Source organism: Nycticebus coucang, chromosome 15 (genome assembly GCF_027406575.1).
Source record: "Nycticebus coucang isolate mNycCou1 chromosome 15, mNycCou1.pri, whole genome shotgun sequence".
Lineage (NCBI taxonomy): Eukaryota > Metazoa > Chordata > Mammalia > Primates > Lorisidae > Nycticebus > Nycticebus coucang.
Genome location: NC_069794.1, coordinates 23,708,649 through 23,723,039, shown reverse-complemented (window position 1 = coordinate 23,723,039; position 14,391 = coordinate 23,708,649). Strand labels below are relative to the sequence as shown.

General features: G+C 34.0%; 1 pseudogene; it reads left to right on the top strand.

Moving 5' to 3' along the window:
• The first annotated feature begins 7,972 nt into the window (after positions 1-7,972).
• LOC128566420 (ATP synthase F(0) complex subunit B1, mitochondrial-like) overlaps positions 7,973-14,391 on the top strand; it is a 36,223-nt pseudogene continuing 29,804 nt past the window's right edge.

Below are 14,391 nucleotides of genomic sequence, written 5' to 3'. Positions count from 1 at the left end.
TTTTCTAGGTTGGCTTCCTATTTCTTTGCTTAAGCCAGAAACTTTGCATTGTGGTATTTTTGTCACACAGCTGTTAAAATATTCACATCTATTTTTCTTTCTGTTTATATATGTATATAAACACACACACACATACACTCTATACATTTTTTCTCTTCTGAATAAAACTGAATGTATATAAGGGGGCCTTTACCATATAACTCTGTTTGTTAAGTTATTACATTATTATAGTAACTGCATTATTATTATACCACCTCTTTAGCATTACTCATTGTTCTAGTTTTTGGTAAGTGAGTTTACAGGTATATTTTATGCTGCTGCATCTGATTAATTAGTCGAGATGACATTAAACTTTCCAGAACCCTTTATTCTATTTTTGGATTAAATTGATTTGAAATTATGTAGGGAAAAGTTAGGTCTATTCTAGTTTGAAATATGTAAAATGCTATGAGTTATACATCATATACTCTCTGAACCAAATTTTATATATGCACCTTTAGAGATCTGTAATGCCATACAGAGGTAGCAACACGAAATCCTGATCAAAGAAATAACACTCCTTTAACTCTGCTGGTGTTATTTCCCTTTAATATGCTATTTTTGATATATTTTGTAGTTGAAACATGCTGCATGCTGTCAGAAGCAGAAAAGTGGGTAGACAACTAAAATCTCTGTTAATCAAATACCTTTAGCTTGACACTGATTTATTTACCAACATGATTGTGCCAGATATTTGTAGCACTAGGGAAATTAATAAGTGATTCTCCCCACACTGATAGGGAGCTAACACATTTTAGTTCTGTCAGTATGATAGCTTTTCTCAAAATATTGGTTGCCAGAGCTGTGGTGCCACCACTCAGCTTTGTCTCTGAAGTAAGTTCTGTAATCTGATTTCGAGGAAGATGAATAAAGGCCAACATCCCTTGTCATCTTGATGCATCAATAGATTGATTGATTTAATATTTACAGGAGACTGCTTTCCACAGTGCAGAGCACCAGTCCTGTCCCCAGTAAAGAATAACCAAGCAAAGGGGAGCAAATTATTTCTTTCTGGTATTATATTTTCAAGCCACCTAACATTTGCAACAAAAAGTAAATGCAACTTTGAAGCAATTTTATATATATATATATATAATTAATTATAATTATTTATACCCCCCAAATTTTATGATTGGGGTCAAACTTCACAAAAGCCAAAAGTATTATGAAGATATTTGGATATGTAAGAATAGTGGCAGGTTTTACAGAGTAGATATTTAACAAATTCTGTTATCTGTAAAGTTACAATGCATAAAAGAAGAGCAATATTCCATGTATTTACAAGAAATTAACCAAATTAACACTTAATTATTAGAATGTCTCTTAGTAAATTAAAGCTTGAAATATTCAAAAACAGCTAGTACACACTGAATGTTGTGTGTCAAGCAACATTTAAAGCATTTAAATATATGATTTAATTTATGGTTGTCATAACCACTAGCTAATTACTATCATTAACACTACAATCATACCATATAATGCTGTTCTGGTTAATAACAGACCACATATATGATGGTAATCTCATATAATTTTAATATCATATTTTTACTGTATATCATATCTTAATGCAACACAACTGTTTTACCCCTCTTCTAATTTAAAATACTGTATTTGTTGTCCTTATAAGTGTCACAGTGCTGGTTAGTATTGAATTTCTTTAACCCTTCCCAATCCAATTTTTCTGCCACCTGTTTACTCCCTAGCTCTTATTTATTTGGGGAGGGCATTTTTCTACAAGCACAACTGCACAAATACAATGTATGATCTTCGAACTTATTCACATCAAAACACATGGCTTGCTGAGAAACAGAAATGGTACATCTTGTACTATCTATTGGCTAGAGTTAATACTACATGAAGAAATACATCACACAGGCTCCTAATGTAACAATAAAAAAAAAAAAACGTGAAAACGTGTCTGATGTCTTCCTACTTCAGAGCAGAACAGGAAAATCATTTTGTAGGACGAGGTCTGACGTAGGTATCAGAAAGGATTAAGTTGATATTGCAGTATCACAAAACAAGCAAATCATCTTATTTTTAGCAGAAACATAACATTGCAAGCAAAACAAGCAAATCATCTTATTTTTAGCAGAAACATAGTAAACATTGCAATCCTCTTCAAAAAGCCTTTTTTCTTTGTTCACCAATCTATTGATCTTCTTTGACATAACAGATTGTTGAGCAGACAGAAATAAAAAATATTTTTGAGCTGTACAACTATTCACGAATACCACTTTAAACAGAAACACAGTGCACTGTTGCCAAAGCTGATAGCAGACTGGAGTGCTCTACCTCCATAAACTCGCACCAACCAGCCTCACGGGGTAGAGGAACCAGTTGGGGGACGGGAAGTTAGAACTAAATCATTAGGATGGCAGCCATCAATTTAGCCCTTATGGGTTATTGATGCTCTAATTGTACTGGTCAATATGAGAGGATTATTTTGTTGAAACTCGTTTTATTCTTTGGTATTTAAAATTTATTTTGAAAGTAAAATAAAGATATAAAACATGAAGAAAATGATTTTGTTCTGTTAAATATGGATTCAGTCAAAAGGCCATGCTTGAGGATCCAGAAGGTCATGGGTTCTCCACCCCTGGACTGTACCATACAGCTCAGATCTGTAGTAGACTATACCATTTAGGCTTGTGTAAGTACATTCTATGATGTTCACACAATGACAATTCCTAAACACACATTTCTCCCAGCATTAATGGACACTTACTATGATTTCCTTTTTTTGAATCCCAGTGAAAAACATAATCCTCAGTAAAATGGTGTCATATACCATATTGATATTTTCCTAAGAGAACATATGTATAAAGTAATGGAAAGCTAGAAATTTACTTTGTAGAATACAATGATTTGTAATACTAAATGCTTATAATTTTTGCAACTTGAAGAAACAATTCTCATTTATATGTTTGTCAAATATAATGAAAATGTAGAAAGAGGCATAGATGTACGTATTCACTATGAGTTAATTTTTTTTCTTTTCGTTTTTAACTCTCGCAAAAATCTCTGTGTACCTTTGTCAGAAAAATGGAGGTTTCTTGTATTTAAAGTTCTCTGTAATGAAAGTTATTTACAAAGGTAGTACATGCTACAAAATGTGTTTCTTGTCTTACCCTCCTCTCCCCACCTAGTGGCAAATTCCTATAGATCTTTTAAACTGAAAGGAAAATACATCAAGATTTTAGGAAAGAAAGAAAATATTGCATTTATAGACAAGAGTACACTTAAAGAATATAATACAGTATGCTTGAAAATTATCTAGTGGTCCAAAAGTTAAATTCATGTAGCTGAATTATTTGTTAAGGCATCTCTAATCAATGTTCTGACAAAAAAGACACGTATACAAGCATGCGCAGAAAGTCTACGTACAAACCTTTGCTGTTACCAAAGTTCCTCTGGTATTCCAGGATAGAATAATGAATAACATGATTTTTTCTACATATAAGTACTAAATGAATCTTGTTCTTGCTAAAAGTTTCAATAACTACCCTAAATCACCTGTAGGGATAAAAATAATCTACTTTATTCACATTTGAATATTTAAAGGATTATATCCATAGTTATTTTTTATAGAAATACATTTTTTATAAGACTTTGCTGTTTGGGACTAAAGCCAAGAATATTCATAAGAAGTTGATTCTATGCAGCCCTGAAAGCGTGTTATTACAGAGACTCCATTGCAGTCATAGTCTAAGTTTCAGTAAAATGGAATACCAAACATACGATGACTTTAGAAACAAGTATTTAAATTTGCCACATTTGTATTTTTGTCTGTAAACAAACAACTTGAGCTCCTGCTCCATTTTTATTCAGTCATTTAATGGGCAGAGATAAACTGAGTCCGAAATTGGTACAAATTAATTACCTATTTCTCAAGGCTTCTAATTACACAGAAACGACTATATGTTTCTTCCATAAACCTTTAAAAAATGTCTTTGCTTGATTTTAAAGTCCACGCACGTAAAAAATGAAATACTTGTTCTCCCCTATGTTTCAGCATTTTTATTCACATTATTAGGCAGGGGCTGCTGTAATGGTTAAATTATCCTACCCTGGCAGACTATCCATTTGCAGCACCCCATAATGTTCCACTTCTAAGTTTATTGTCGGCATTATAATATAAAATAAAAAGAAACTACAGTCATGCATCACTTAAAGTTAGGGATCCATTCTAAGAAATGCATCCTGTTAGGTGGTTTTGTTGCACAAACATCATAAAGCATATTACAAAAACCGAGAGAGGATGGCCCGCCACACACCTAGACTGAATACTATACTGAATTGTTAACACGATGCTATTTATTTAGGTATCTAAACATAGAAAATAAATAATAAAATATGATCTTAATTGCTAATACAAATTAATACCTGCTTCATTTACTTAGAGGAGCCCATTCTAAACTAAAACATATTAAACATGGCTTTCTTTTTCAATATTTCCATAGTAACATGACAACAGGATTTTGGAGTTTTCCTATTTAATACTTTACAGTTTTCTAATAATATATCAATTAATGATATTTAATTAATAAATTAAATAAATAAACATTATTTAATTTGACTTCTTGCTCCGTCTTCCTTTCTTTTTTGGATTGCTCATCACATGACTTAGAATTTGCACAGTATTTTCCAAGCATTAAATCCAACTTCTCCCCATGCTATTGTTGATATGTAGATGTAGGATTTATATCATTCTTTCATATTTGTAAATGCTGGAATCCATAGTACTTGGTGTTTAGATGTCCATTTGTGGTACTTTTATTCTTTGAAATAAGTAACAAATACCATTTTTGTAAATGCTTTAAAGAACATTCAAAAAGCACAGTACTTGTTAAGAATAACTGACATCTTCTTGCAAATCTATCGTGCTAAATCTACATTTGAACGCACTTTTGCAGATTTTCTCTTTCTCAGCTAGTTTAGAGACTATAGGAATTATTTAAAATGTAGTGCATAATTCAAAATTCATGCTGCATTTTGAGAATAAGAAAGCAAGATCAATAAAGTCAAACTCTTTGTTTTAGGGGGAAAATGGAACCTACTGAGAAATGCTTCCAAATGGTGCATAACTGTTTTATGACTCAGGCAGAAAGCGTTGGTGTAGGGATATAAAACAATTAATGTTATTCACTGGGTCTGGAGTAGGAAAGTGAGAGTTCAGTGCTAATACCATTTCATCATTTGAAGCAGCAGAGAACAAGAATGTATTTATCATCAGGCACTAACTGAAAGTACGATTTATGGCTGGAAGTTTTCCTTTCTGTTATGCTGAAAGAACAAATAAAATGTGTGAAGAATTAATTTTCTGGAAGTCAGGTCAACAATGAAGACATTTAAAAGGCTAATACAAAACCAAAAGTAAGAAGGGAAGTGCATTAATGCTTAGTTGCACTGATGCTATGTATTATCAAATTCACTTAATCAGTTCAGTAGTAATTTTAAACACCTTTTCTAATTCTCAGTGAATAAAATATAATGAGTTATTGGAGATAAAAATTCCATTTAATGTATATTCATGAGTTTACGGTATATAACATATAATGGCTGACTTCATTTACAGTATGCGGTTTACTTGGGTAAATTACCAGAATCATTAAAAAAAAAAAATTGAAGTGCACCCAACATTAAATGGATACAGCAGGCACTACTAATTACAAGATGTTAATATTTAGGAGACTTCATTATTCACTGGGCAGAGAATACAGGCAATCGCATTACACATTTTTATAGCAAGACTGCAAACATTTTAATATTGAAATCAGAATGAGAACAACATTTTAGAAAAAAAAGAAATTGAGAGAAAAATCATAAAACATATTACCTCAGTGCATAATTGTGCAAAGTTTACGACCTGAACTATGCGGTAATCGTGTAATAAACTGCCTGCCCAGAGGTGATAAGGTGAAAATCTTGAGCTTATAGTGGTAAAAAAAGATTTTTAGAACAAGATAAAAATGTGTTAAATGCTGCCAAATCTAGATTTCAAGTCTCCATAACTAGATTTTATGTTATACAGTAGTATAATTTGACAGAGTGATAATAGCTACAGTGAGAAGAGAACTAAATTATACCAACTCTGAATAGAAAATCTCATTTGAAGACTCAACTATTCTCCTGTTTAGCTAGAGTATTACACTTTAATGAGAAACAGGCACTCAGATGCCAATCAGCAAGTCTAGACACTATTTCAATATTGTGAGACCAGATGAGAACTCGAAATTTGATTCTCATGTTCTCAGAATTAATAGTCAACCTTCTCAGTATCCTAACCCTCTGTGCGCTGGCCCCGTCCCACTCTGAAAAGAAAGGTAAGACTAATTCTACCTCCGTCCTTTCTCACTCTGGCAATTGAATGCTATGCTACTGATGTTATTTCTAATTATGGAATTCACTTAAACTTCCTTGGTGGCTTCTAATTAATCCCAAGATACAGTTAAAACTCCTGAACATGATCAACTAGGTCTGTTGCTAGTTCCTACTTTGTGGGAAGGGGGCTGTGGGCAGCAGGGTCCACACAGCCTGGGAAATGCTCAGGGAATGACCCCCAAGCACTTCTCCTCCCTTAGCAACATTCTTTTCACCTGTCGGAAGTCAGCAAGCCCAGGCATTCTTTCCTTGCTGTCCTCAAGCACACAGTTCTTCTGTTGCTCTCTACCTCCTGTGTTAAGATTTGTGTAACCCTGTTAAGACGCTGTATAAACAAAGCTGTTCCACGACTCAGGGGATGGCTGCAGCCGTCAGCAGAGGCCTCAGCTGAGCGAGCCCCCCGCGGCCAGCCTGTCTGTCCTCTTCTGTCCTTCTTTCTCTCTCTCCCAGTCTTCATGGCTTCATTTCCCAATTTCCCACCTTTTACACTCAGGTCAACTCGCCCTCCTCACCCGGGTCACGAGAGGTCCCTCTGTCCTGACAGTACGGACACCACTGCATCTTCATCTCTTACCCTTACTGTGATTTATTGTGAATATTTAAACAGTGGTGAAATGGACATGGCAGCGCTGGAAGACGCCAGGCACCACCTCTTGGTTGATGAATTTTGATGGCTGGAGGCTTGCGAGGCGGACTGGAAGTGCATGAGGGGTTTAGGGCAAAGGCTGTTTCTTCGGAAATTCCCTTCTGGGTTCTAGTCCGGAAACCTTTCCTCTAACACACACTGCTAAATTCCTTCCTGTCATTGTAGAATAATATTTAGAAATAAACATATCCTACATCAAGCACACAAAATAAATTCAGTGTGAGTTTAAAATGACTTGCTTTTCTTCCAGAGGCTTAAGAGATCTGGACCCACCCTGGGTTACTCATAGAGTTAGGCTTTTTTGGAATTGTAAAATTCCTTAGGCCTTTTCTCTGAAACAGTACACCCCGTGAAGCCTGAGATCCAAGGGCATGCCGCCCTTCCTCAGAGATAGGGGCCAGAGGGTTGACATATGTTAACGACATATTGTCAGAGGTCTATAGGTGCTCTGCCCTGAGGGAAGGACACAGTCATTACTTCATACTGAGTAAACTGAGTGAATGCTTGAAGATATTCTTCTATTAACTCTGTTCCCCTATGGCTACTTTCGTCTTTGTGCCCTGCTCGGAAAACTAGTCACTGTTTAGAGGAAAAGATTTACTACACAAGTGATTGCATTGATATGATAAATATCTCCTTTCAAGTTAAATTACAGATATGTAAAAAAGAAGATAAGATAATAGATAATGGATTAGGTGTGTACGTGACTGGAAGAGTATAAAACTAAAACTCAGAATAAAGAATTTTGCTATATGCCATCCCACTAAGTATAGTCTGTTTCTTGACTTAATAATTACAGGAGCGAGTTTACACCTACAGCAAAGCTGCTGCTCATTCGCGTCTCCAGTCAAGCAGCAGTCATGAGCTCTGTGAAGACAGTATTTAACCCTAGTGTGTTTCCCCATGGCCCGAGCCATTCCAGAGAGTGCAGCACACCATCACACCGTGAACAGCTTGTTGAAGGATTGGATGCATGTCCAGACTATTCCTTGGTATGAGTTAATTTTTAAGAGTCAGCCTGTGGACAAGGATAATCAGGAAGTTGAAAAGTGTAGCTTCCAATCAGTAGCTTGGAAAGAATAAAACTTTGGTGCTATTTAGAAATAATCACTGACAATAAATTCTTCAGACAGCTTTTTCCATTTCCAGGTACCTGTGAGGCAGATGGCATTTGATTAAGTCACTGATCAATATACTTCACACATTTCTTTTCTGCCTTCCTGACCCCTCCTAAGCTCTGCTCCTCTTCCTCTTCCTTCCTTCTCTTTCTCCTGCTTTTTCTATTTCTTTCTCCCCTCCTCTTTCTCCTTTGTCAACTTTTTTATTATCTCTATTATCCTTTTTTTCCTTATAAACTCCTTAACCTTTACTTTAGACTGCTCTTTGGTTATCATTGGTACCCAAGGGGATTCAGGGGCCTCCAACAGTGGTGTGTGGTTTGCTATGAACTTACCTATGGAGGCAGATACCAAAGGAATTACACATGGATAAATTTGGGTGGTCATAGCTTTCATTAGTTTTTGTGTATTTTATGTGTGGCCCCAGATAATTCTTAGATACACATTCATAGTCAGCCTCAAGCCACAGTAGGATGCTCTGCTTGGTTACTTTAAGCTCTCAAGCCTGAGAAAATAACAAGGTAAGTAACGTACATTAAAAACAACAACAACAACAACAAAACATCAAAAATTTAAAATGCTGCACCAATGATAATCTAATTAATGTTTTGATATGTAAATAGGACAATTAAATTTTTAGTACTAGCCGTGGTCTTGTCATAAGAAATTTAGAAAAATCAAATAATACATCATGGATTCATAAATCAATTAAATTTGCCATACTTTTTTTTTTTGTTGTTTTGTTTTTTTGCTGGGGCTGGCTTTGAACCCACCACCTCTGGTATATGGGGCTGGCGCCCTACTCCTTTGAGCCACAGGCACCACCCAATCAATCAAATTTGAAGTAATAAAATCTACATTGGCATTTCATAGGGTGTTTTGAGTTTCAGGTAAACTTTGAAGTTCTGTTAAGTTAATGTACAAAGGCTGTAAAATGCCACTTATTTTGATATATTAGACTAGGGCAGGCATATGCAAATGTAGCTAGCTGTGTATGATGATCATTCAGGGAACATACACAGTGCAGCCATGTGTCTGTGAGTAAAAATATATGGCTTTTTTTGACTTCTGGGAATATTATTATTAAAATAATAGGGTATTATATTATGATGTTCTGCAGAGACCTTGTATTCTAAATGAGAATTTTGCACCTATACATAAGAACTTACGGAGTGGGCCAGATTAGAGATATGCTTAACTAAGAAGCAGCAGAAGTAAGATGAGAAGCCATAACTCCTAACTTCCAGTGGGATTCCCACTTCACAACAGATGCATTATAAACATTTCCTTCAATACTAATGGAAGGTTGGCTCCTTATTTTAAACTATTGACAAAATCAAGATTTACAGATCTTTACAATTTCCAAGACTTATTTGAAAAGAGTATAATATGATTTGTAAAGGTATGGCCTTAATTGTGCATGTGAACTGAGCTATACCTTCATTTTTATTTTTTAAGTATATAGCCCTAGTCAAACATGTAATATGTCCTCGGGGTAATTTTCATATTTTTCTTATTAATATTGCTTACAAATAGAAAATAATTTTTCTGCTAGTTGTAGAGGAACATGAGGAACATCTATTAACAAACTGAGCCTTCAGTTGGAGACATGATTGCTAAGTCAAAAATGACAAGAATATTATATAAAAAAAAGCCTGAATAATTTCAAGTACATTGTTTTTCCACTATATTTTTTCTAGTTAATTTTTAGTTTTAGCGCAATTAAACTTCGTCTGTAAAACATGTTTGACCTTTATATTTTGATCAGAAGAAAAATTATGTTCATCCTTATATTTATGACAATATTCATGATGAAAAGTAAACTCTGATGTTCCAACATACATACTTAATCAACACAATAGAAACACACAATACTGTCATTTTATTGTCCTATATTGTAGATATCAACTATATGGGCTCTATTATTAAAAGAAGTGCTTATTTACATAAATGCTGAAGAACATTCTCCCTAATAAAGTATCTCAAGAATAGAAAAGAAAGCATCCCATGTATGCAATACATATTTGAAACTAGTAAATGAGTAATTACAGGTCTGCAAAGGAGAAAAACACAATTAACACAATTACACATAAGAAGGGAGTTCCGTAAGGTCAGTTACATTGTACCTGAATTCCATTCCTCCCGTTTCACCGTCAAGAAGGAGTAGTAAGCTTGGATGCAATGTGGTGGTATAGGGCACATCTCCTGAGTGAATGAGGGGCTCACTGGAACTGTTTACCTTACTAACACAATGTGTTTGTGTTTGTAAATATAAAGAAATAAAAATAAATAAAATGAAATAATGTAAATTGTTTTAGACATATTTAAAGTACAACATATAGATATCTGAATATCTAAGATGGATGCTGGTAGAAATGAGATAGTATATCTAATCATATTTATTAATATAAAATTATAAATTCCTATTCTATAGAGACATATGACAAGCAATAAGGGCTTGTTCTTGTGTGTAAGCATTCTATCAAGTCAGCTGATTTGAGTTGTTTCTGACATGGCTGTTGTGAAATTGAACTTCGTAACAAATCAGACATTACCTTTGAGGTTAATTAAATCTTTAATTAACTCCTATTCTGGGTTTTAGTAATTTCTAAGTCTCTAATCTAGTGAGAGGTAAAGTATTTTTGAGACTCACAATGTCAACGAAAGGGCACCCAACCTTAATTAATACCTGCCGTACCTAAATGTATTACTGAAGACTGTGATTAAAAGAAAGATTGTTTTATAAGAAATTATAAAATGGACAATTATGCTTTCATGTGGAGGTCAATCCTGTCTTTTCAGAACATGTGAAAAAGTTCTTTGGGGACGGTCCTGTAAAAGTCAATGTTTTTGTTTTTATGGTAGTGAAACAGTGAAAACTTGGCTATTAAAAGTCATCATTTATCAATTGTGAAATGTTCCTCAAAATAAGAGGCGATTAGCATGTGATTGTCATGCATCATATTTTATTATTACTTTGGAATTTAAAATCGCAAGTTTTCTATGTTGATTTAAGTAACATGACCATTGTCAGATTAGACAAGTAGATTATTTTTATATTGTGATTCCCTTGTTAATAATATTTCAGTAATGGGATAAGGGTCTATTGATATATAGCAATTTAATGCTTAATTTTATAATCGTTTAGCCAAATAGATTTGACTAATACAAAAATATGTTCATTTTAGCATATATAGAAAAAAATATTTTTATTTATGTAATATTATGAAACTTATAAGGTAGCATAACATAGTATATTGTATACTATAATATACATTACTTAGCTTATTAGGAAACATGTATTTTGAGTTTTGCACAAGGCAAAGTTAAATAGGAATATAAACATGTTTAATAATACTATTTACAATTAAAAAAATTATATGTGTATTTTCCTGTGTGATATATTCTGTCATTTAGGTTGTTTATTATGGGATTTTTTTTTTGCTAATTTGCAATTTTGAGTCATCCATTTTTGAATTGGCATTTTCGTCATAATGTAATGACTTTGTCTCCTTTGATAGTTTTTATTAATACATTTTTATCTGAGGTACGTAATTCTTGCTCTCTTTTGATTTTCTTTTGCATGCAATAATTTTTTTCCCCTCCCTTCAGTGTGAGTCTGTGCATTGTCCTTAGAGGTAAAGTGAGTCTTATATAGTTTGGTTATGTTTTTTAAATCCACTCATCAATTCTATGTCTTTTTATTGGAATATGTGATTTATTTATATCCAAGGTAATTATTGTTAAGTAAGGACTTAATACTGACATTGTGTTGTTTTCTAGTTGTTTTGTACACATTTTGTTCCTTTCTTTTCCTCTTGTTTTCCTTTGAGGTCAAGTTATTTTTCTCAAGTAATATGTCTTGAGTCTTTGCTTTTGTGTGTGTGTGTGTGTGTGTGCATTGTTTATGTTTTTGCTTTGTGGTTACCATGAGTTAACATGTTGCTACCAACAACAACAAAAATATATAGCTATAATAGGTTACTTTAAGCCAATAAAAACAACTTTGATCACAAAAACCTCTGTATTTTTACTCCATTCCTCCTCATTTTCTTCACTTCTGGTGTGGTAATTTTTGTCCTTTTGTGTAGTATATCCCTTAAAAAACTATTGTAGCTAATAATCTTTAATAGTTTTAACATTCACTCTAAATACACAAGTGATTTATACCCCACTATCACAGTATTAGTGTATTCTGAATTTCACTGTGTGCTTACTTTTACCAGTGAGTTTTATTCTTTCAGATTTTATGTTACTCATTAGCATCTTTTTCTTTCAGCATGAATAACTCCCTTTATCATTTCTTATAAGATGGGTCTGGTGGTGGTGATAAACTCCCTGTTTTTATTTCTCTGGAAAAATAACTATCTTTCTCTTTCGAAGGGCAGATTTCTTGAATAGTTTTTGCCACCTTCAAGTACTATGAATAAATCATCCCACTCTCTCTGGCCTGTAAGATTTTTGCTAAGAAATCTGTCACTAGCCATATTGAAACTCCCTTATAAGTTATGTGGTTTTTAGGATCTTCTTTGTGTCTCTGATTTTTGACAGTTTAATTACAATTTGTCCTGTTGTCATCTTGTTTGGACCGAATCTGGGGAACTTTGACATTCTTATCCTTGAATACTTATTTCTTATACCCGTTTCATAAATTTTTCTGCTCTTATTTCTTTAAATAAGCTTTTTACCACTCTGTCTTCCTCATTTTCTATTTTAACCATTTGCCCTCTGTTGGTATCCATAAACCCATGTACTTTTTTCATTTACTTTTGTTCTTTTTTTCTTCTTTTTTCTCTTCAGACTGTATATTTTCAAATAGCATGTCTTTAAGCGTACAGATTTTTTCTTCAGCTTCATCAATCATCCCATTAATGTTCTGTATTCTTGTTTTCGTTACATTCAGTTCTGCAATTTTGTTAGATTTTAAAAATTTCATTCTCCGCTAAACTTCTTATTCTTTTCACTTATACCTTATTGAGTTGTTTCTTTGTATTTTCTTGAAGTTTCTTGAGCTTTCTTAACACAGTCATTCTCAATTCTTCATCAGGAGTTTTATGCTTCTCCTTTTCCTTATAATCAATTACTGGGACTTTGTTCTGTTCCTTTCGTGATGTCACAGTGCCCATATTTTCTTGATTCTGTGGTCATGCATTGATGTCATCACATTTGCAAAGTAGTTAATTATTCCAGGCATTGCTGGCTTCCTTTTTCTGAGAAAGACCTTCTGCAAACAGCCTGTTTAGAGGTTGTGGGCAGATTGTCGGATATGGTTCTGAATCCTGGGACCCTATTTTTCAGCAGAGCACTAGTCAGCATGCCTTAAACATAGGTGCACTGGTGCCAACATGGCATTGGGACACTCCTGAAACCCAGTCTGATGTCTGGCCTGGGGTAGCTCAGAAGACTGAGACTATTGAGGTCTGCCCTCCTCTCCCCCAGCATTAAGCTCTGGAGGCTCATATGGCTGAACTCTGGATCTGAGTTGTCCTGTGGTGGGCCTGTCATTGGGGTCTAAGGCAAAGTTCTGTGCTCCCTCTCCTCTTTTTCCACCCATGAGAATAATCTCTTTGTATGTGCCCTGATCATGATTGGGGTGACTTGGATGATGTAAAACTTTGCTTTCTTCCCATTTATTGGGGTACTGTAATGTTTCACCTGATTTTACAGCTCTTTTCAAGGCAGTTTTGCACTTGTAAAGTTATTCAACTTGATGTTTCTTTAAGGAAAAAGATCCCTGGAGAGTCCTTTTACCCCATCCTGATCTGGTTTTCCTAGTCATTTATTTTTGAATCACATAACAATGATTCCAGTGCTGATCCTTTTCAGAAATGAAATACATGCAAATATGCAGATATAAAACTTCTGCAGGGATGCCACAGAAACAGTTTTTCTTATATTATTCTATGTAGGTATTACTTCTAGATCATTTATTATATTAAAAAATTTCTCTAAATAGTGTGATGGTGATAATTTATGTCACTTAGCATATTCTACCCCATAAATTTGAAGCTGTAAATAAAGTTGTCGTTTAAAAGCACAAATCTAAAAGTATCATTAAATTTGTAAAATGTATTTTATGTAGGACCAAAATACCTGCCATTAACTTGGCCTACAAAATCCAGTTTTTTTCTATTCTTTGTAAAACTTCTTCATTTTTCCAAACACTTCTTTCCCAGGTTTTTTTTTTTTTTTTTGTAGAGACAG